Source organism: Gadus chalcogrammus, chromosome 1, assembly GCF_026213295.1.
Source record: "Gadus chalcogrammus isolate NIFS_2021 chromosome 1, NIFS_Gcha_1.0, whole genome shotgun sequence".
Lineage (NCBI taxonomy): Eukaryota > Metazoa > Chordata > Actinopteri > Gadiformes > Gadidae > Gadus > Gadus chalcogrammus.
The window spans coordinates 11,169,695-11,177,194 of record NC_079412.1 but is presented as its reverse complement, the minus strand read 5'-3'; positions in this window follow the sequence as shown (position 1 = coordinate 11,177,194).

The window sequence follows — 7,500 nt, the reverse complement described above, 5'->3', positions numbered from 1 at the left end:
GCCAAAGTCGTGTTTTACTGGACGTTTTTTTCCTTTTTATTGTCTGTTTCAAACGAGTGCGTAAGAAGAGGTTCAAACCGGGGGGCTTTGGATGCGTCTCTCCTCCGCGGCGACGCCGAGGGGAGCAGGTGGATCGTACGACATTACAGGGAGCGAAATGTTTTTCATTATATGAATTCATTAACTTCAAATGAAGGTCTGAGTAAGGAGGAAGAAGTCACAGTGTGGCATGAGTCGTGGTGTGTTCATTCAAAGTCATTTAAAATGCAGTCTTTATGTTGTACGCTGGACAGGGCTATTGTATTAGTTTGTAAGCCATATGACATTTGGAGTCGATTGGAAACAGCTGTGAATGTGCCACAGTCCACCGGATGGGGCTGATTGATGCCCCGTCACGGTTCAGAGGCCTTGTTCCCGAGTGAGACGGTGTATTTCAGCCCTCACTTCCCCTTAGACCCGCAATAAACTCTGCTTTTATAGGTGGCTGTATCAAGGCCGGGCTGTGCCAGATGAGGCGCTGCCATTGGCCGGGCCGCTGAGCAGGTAGGAGACGCTGCTTTGGTCATCACACGGCTAAAGGTGTGTTGGTTGTTGTATATTTATTAGGGCGGTGACGTGGCCGCGTCCTGCCCGGTAGGATGACACTGGTGCAGAGGCGACAGTGACATTTGGTTTAATGGGGAATGGCCAGACACCGTTATGTGTCGCTGTATTTCAACCAAGGCAATTAAGATTTATCCTCTGTGCTCGTGGTCTAGGGGGCGTGTCCTTCGGCCCATTTCCAAGTCACACCTTTCAGCCACCCCACATATGTGCGTAACATCAAAGACAATTGAAGAAAGCATGGTGAATTGTATTATTGTTTTACAGGTTTGTTCATTAGTCACATTCTTTTAAAGGCTCTTGTGATACTAACATTTGCCAGCAGAGGGAAATATTAGTTTGTAAAAATGTCTGGAATAAGTTGTAGGCCACTTTACGTATGCAATCGCCAATCAAACGGTCTTGTTTGTAATATATATCCTGCAAAAAGTAGAATGCAATGTAAGATAGTATTAAAAAACCAATCGAAAAGAAACAATGTCTGTATATATGCTAACAACTCAAAAACTAAAGGATGTAGCTAGGGATTTTTGCAAACAACAAAAAAATGACATTTCTATATCATTATTAGTAGCATATTTTAAAGCTATAAATAATACGGTCTGTAATCGATGTAGATGACATCCATTAACATTTTCGTTAACCTGATTAGTCCACGTCAAAAAAACAACAACAACGGTGTTTTCGACTTTGTCCTGTGCATGATTTCATCCATATATACATTTGATCAACATTTTAGAACAATTAATTTTATTGGATGCAATTGACCCCTCGACAGAGCCCATTGGACAACGCCTACACCGGTTATAAGGCGGCAGTTCAGGAGGAAACAGTATGGGCTAAGTTTGTCCCTTCTCGGATTCCATCAGTCAGCGACGACCGACGGACTATTGTTTCATTGATGAAGTAAAGAAGAAGGGGTCCAAATTACAATCGAAAACGATGACACGTCTTTAGTATGTTGTAGGTATGTATTTTTTTACTTTTGGGTGACCTTTACAGAGAGAGCAGAAGAACAAAAACTCAACCCAACAACTTTGCTGCAGCTCTGCGTGTTGTTGTGTGTACTTGTTGAGGACCGCCGCCTCTGTGCAGGTAGGATACAGCGCTCCTACTTTACTGTGCGCGCCCTATTGTTCACAGGATCAATCCGATACAACATATATGTTTTTGTAATGTACGAGCATTTTGCATTGCCGGGGCGATTAATCCTAGTGTTTATAGCTGTGTTATAATAACGCTGTAATAGCGTTGTTTGTTCAGTCTTAATTACAAGTTATCCCCTTTATTGTTGTTGGTTGTGTAAAAGAGTAGCATACAGTAGATAACTTAAGGAATCCATATGAAATGTAATTTGTATGCGTATAACGTGTGTTATTGAAACGAATGTTTCATATTATATTTCATATTTAGTAACAACGTGTCAACTAGTAATAGATCATAACATAAAATAATGTAACACCGACGTTTCTGCTGTCTGGTCTGCAGTTGCGTCGCAATCCCTTCTAAGTGCTCCCTGCTGTCCTAAAGGTTTTCCGGTTTGGCCTGTGTTTTGTGGCAAGAAGGACTGACTACTCTCCTGGGGACATCCATGGCAGAGCTGGAGATCGACCAGTCCAACCTGCCACGCGTCAATGAAGGTAATTTAAATAGAACACAGTCAATTTACAGAACAATGTGTATTCATATTGTAACAAAAGGGTGTATGGCTTGAATAGTCATGATGTTGCTATGTCTGGTTGAATTCCCTTCCATGGACGTGATGTAAAATTAAACGGGTCTGAGTGTGGGTCAGTCCCGCCATGTGCCAGACAGGTGTGTTGTGTTGTAGGCTACATGTGATATGTTCTGCAGATAATGACCTGAAATGCGACAGGCCTCCCAGATAGCGCTTTGGAATGTCTTCTGTGGCTTCTGTGTTTCTTTAAGACTGTCAGACCTCACTTTAATAACTATACACAAACATGCAAACACTCAAACTTACCGACATACTTAAACAAATGAAGCACACACAATAGGAATAATGTTGCTTTGTGTGTGTAAAATGACAAAGTAAAATGATTATAATTGTTTTATTTGCTCACCCTCATGACTAGTGATGTCTAATTTGTGTGATACCATTGTAAAGTTTGGCATTCTCTTCACATTACCGCCACGTCCATGAGGATGAAGCCAGTAGCTCAGTGGTTAGCCAAGTTGCGCTCCGGCAGAGCGGTACTGCATGTATTTTGTCATGGGAGATAACTCAGCACTCCTGTACACAAAAGGCGCGCTGTGCAGCTCTGCAGGCTCACGCTTTATTAGGCTGCAGCCGGCGCACAAACAAAGGAGTCGCTTGTGCTTACAGGAGAAACCGGTCAATTAAGCAGCAGCTGCTCCTAAACTAGGTTGTCTGGCCACTACCTTTCCTCCCTCTGATCATGCTTTGTAACATAACGTGTTAGATTGGCCGTACGCTTTGGCATTCTTGTGTTTCTATCTGGATAAATGTGGGATCATCGGGGCTCTGATTTGATTCCCCTAGCGGTCCCTACCGCGCGCCTCCCCTCCTCTTATCAACGCCTCCTAGAATGTGGACCGAGGGCAACTTGCTTTGTTTCCGCCCCCGCCTTATCAGTTCCTGTTGGGCTTTTCAGTGGGTGGGGGGGGGGGGGGGGGGGGGGGGGGTCCGTCCGTGTGTGTGTGTGTGTGTTTCCCCCTCCTCTGGTTGCTCTGATAAATCCCGCAAGCCGTATCTCACAGTGGAATTCCCCCGTCCCCTCATCCTCCACAAACCCCCCAGTTCCCTCTCTCCCCTCTCCTCTCAGAGACAGAGAGACTCCCATTCCCCCCTTACCCTTCCCTCTACCTTTTCCATGACAACGTTGTCCGGTTCAGGAGCTGGCTGACCCGGTGCTATAAATAAAGCCCCCCACCCCATGAGCTCCAGACTGGGTCTGTCCTGGTGAGTGTGAGAAACAAGCAGTACAGTGCAGACAAAGGGTGTGTGTGTGTGTGTGTGTGTGTGTGTGTGTGTGTGTGTGTGTGTGTGTGTGTGTGTGTGTGTGTGTGTGTGTGTGTGTGTGTGTGTGTGTGTGTGTGTGTGTGTGTGTGTAATATGGGGTAAGGGGGCTGCTGGCCTTAAATAGCACTCTTGTCATATTCTGCCTACTTCAGTTAGATTTTCTTTGCAGCCTTTCCCCAGCGTTGCCGGTGATGGGGCTGAGCAGAGAGCAGAAATAGCTCTGGCACTGTTTGATTCTTGTTACAAGAATGGAGGGGGTTATTTGCATAATTTGTGTTTGAGGTGCCTTGTTGTCAAGTCCGTGTTGAAATTTGACTTTCCCGTCTGCCTTCGAGACATCATTCCACTCATGACTCTACAGCAATCTCTGTCTTAAGATGGCTGCAACAAGGACGTATCTTGTTTTGTGCTTTGGCCCACGCATTTGAAATAGAGCACCATTTTAACCGTCCTTAACTTAGGGAGTTTTGGCTGTGAGGTCAGAGATGCAATGACTTCCTGCTCGCCATATGACCTTTGACCTTATTTTCCTGGAAGCCCTGCAGAGAGTTGAGGCAGCACAGCATGTTGTAAAACAACTGCACCTCCAAGCTGCGGGAGGGGGACGGTCCCTGGTCTGGTGCGCTCTTCAGCATGAGCTCTAGTCATCCATCTCTCTTGAGACAAACCTTCCTCTCTGCCGTGGTTAATTTTCGTTATCTGCTGTGTATAAGCTCATGGTGGGGGAATCCTTGAAAAAAACACACACACCAGACACCACACACACTCACACACACACACACACACACACACACACACACACACACACACACACACACACACACACACACACACACACACACACACACACACACACACACACACACACACACACACACACACACACACACCGCATGCTGTTGTACTGTCACAGTGCCTCAAATCTTTGAGCACCAAAAACCTGTTTGGCTAAATCTTCCTCCCTCCATATACACACCCTAACCAGAGCATTGTGACTGATTAAATAACTGAGTGCTGAAAAACAAGTCGGCCCAGTAAGGGAAACGCAAAAACTCATTTAGGTTTATTTATTTTCTTCTTTCATCTTTTCACTTCTTCCTCACTGCAGCGTCCGGAGAAGGTTGAGCTCTGGAGAAAGCCTAGCCAGTAGTAAACTGGTTTCTAACAGTTGGTCTCGTAGTCCGATTAGGGATCCGGCTTTGGTACTAATCTCTTCTCATTGAGAAGAGAGACATAAGGTTGAATCTTTAGATCCTTGTAGTTGCCAGTCTTAAATGTCTTCAACAGGTGTAAGTGCTTATGCGTAGTCGGTCCCTACGAAGGGTTAACTCTCTCCCGGTCGCCAGACTGGGGACTAAAGTCACATTCATGCTGTAACCAGACCCATTTCAACGGCTTATGCTGTCTGGATCCTTATGAACGAGGACCACCGTGGACCCCACCTAGATTGGCCCAATAAGACCAAACACAAACACACGCATTCCTTTTCCTATTTTTCTGTCTCAACATTAACAACTCAGCCCGTTTTCCAAACAGTAAGTTGTTTTGTCTGAGTGTTCAGATGCTAGCAGTGTTGTTCCCTCACCTTCCTGTTTACACAGAGGGGGCAGAAAGGACCCTTCCTTATTTATGCGGCCACACAGACGTAGCAGAGAGCCAAGGCTCTGTAAACCCCGGGGGGGCGCGGTGCCTGGTTAGCCCCAGGGTGAGCTCAGGTATGAGGGGGCAACGGAGATTAGGTTCAGCTCAGTCATGGCTAGAGAGTTCTTGGTTTCTCTTCATCTATTTGGCTATAAAGGGCAAGAGCAGTATATTTGAAGGCAACTTGTTTTATCTTGTTTTCATTATAAAGCATGCTGCTTGTGTATTAGCTTGTATTGTATTGTATATGTTTTCTATGAAATGGAATATGGGTTTTTATGTTTTGGGAAACCTGCAGTGGAAATTATTTTGTATATTTAGCTATGCCTGCCAACCCATATTTAATCATGATCACTCTCTCTCCTACTGTTGTAATGAGGAGTGCCAAAGAATGGTGGTTGATGGCGGTCTCTGTGGCTCTGTATCGCAGAACAAGCACATGTGGTATGCGGATCTTCAAATTGAGTTATGGGCCCCCAGCCTCCAGAACGTCCTCACCGCTTACAAGGCGATAAGTGAATCTGTGTGCTTGAAAACCATCTTGGTGCAGTGTAGACCGCATTCCAGCAGCGACTGCCTGAGCGTTGTCTTAAAGCAGTGGTCCTCAACCTGGGCGTCGGGACCCATTTTGGGTCCCCTGAAATGCATATAGGGTCACAGGAGATTGCTGACATAATATAAGCGTTAGATATTTGATGATCCATTCTAGCAAATCTTTATATATGAATTGATAAATCTTCTCTTTTAGGTTTATATAGCCACGAGAAAACTACTTTTTTAAACTAATTATTTAGTATGTAGAATAGTGATGCGACTACGATCACCTGGACATTGATTTCCTCGGCAGATGTTGGTTGGGTAAAAACTATTTGTGTGTAACCAGGTGGACAAAAGTTAAAGTTGGGTTCGCAAACATTTTCTGAGATAGAAATGGGGTCACAGGCCAGAAAAGGTTGTGAACCCCGGTCTAAAAGGCTGCAAACTTTGCCCAAAGCTGTCTATTATGGTAATAGGATCAAATATAATGGAAGATTATGTCCGTCTTTCATACAGCATTTTGTGCAGTGTGGGTATGACAAAAGGAGAGAAGCTTTTGAAGCGTATTAGAAAAAGAGGAACCTTGCGTGAGTGTGTGCGTGTGTCTTTGTGCACTTGAGTGTGTGCGTGTTTGACAAAAGGGAGACGTATCAAATTACCATGTTGGAGGCAGCAGACGAGGCCACGATGCTGGGATTAACCCGGCTCGTCATGTTGTGTTTGCAGACCCATTAAGCCCTACTGTAGACACTGTTTGTGCTTGTTGAAGCCCCGGCTCCTAATCCCTTTAAAACTCAAGAGCTCCACAGCAGCTCGACGGTTTATAAAATATCAGCCTGTCATACTCTTGACTTCATTAGTAGTACTTGGTGTTGTAGCGACAGGGATTGCCGTGGGATTAGCAGAGTAGAAGCGATACTGTGTGTGTCCATATCAGGCAACAGGTGGCCTGCCTGGCGTGCTGGCCAGGATGTCAATGTGTGGGAAAAAGTCATGGTGGAACTCGCATGTTTTACAATGTTTACCGCTCTATGTAAGGAGCTTAGCGTTGTTTCATGTTTATTTAGTCAGTGTGTGAAATACACTCGACCCCCCCCCCCCCCCGATTTACCAATGAGACCCCCTGAAAGCCTCAAAAGCCGAATTTGAAGGGGGTCTCAAATTTTGTCCAAAAAAAAAAGCATGTTTTATTGTCCCTTATGGTCGCTTAAATATTTTTAAGCTCACCATGTCCAGTATTCAGAATTCAAAAAATGTATTCACAAGTATGTTTTTTTTGGCTAAGCGGAGCCAGCCAGTCCTGTGTGCGTATGCAAATTAGCCATGTTCGCCAAAGAGATGAAAGACGTAATGTTGAAAAGTCATACTAAAAACGGCTAGTAAGCGAAAGCTAAACCAGAGTGTATCACTCACACACTTGGGTCTATTCTAACTTAAGGTAAGGGGCTACCTTTTAAATCTTTGCACTGAATTGTGATGATAGAACTGGGACTTAGGGTGCACTCTGCATAAGATGAGTGTGTGTGACTGTGTGCATGCATGTCCTTTCCGGCTTCGGCATACTGCATGGTTATGAAGGCGTTGTGGTCGGTTGTGGTCCGACTGTGTGCGTGCATGCAAGGACGGATTAACATGACCACGGGCCCTGGACACAAACCAGCCATGGACCCCTACCAACACGCAAATACACGCACTAGCACACCGAATTTGGTTGA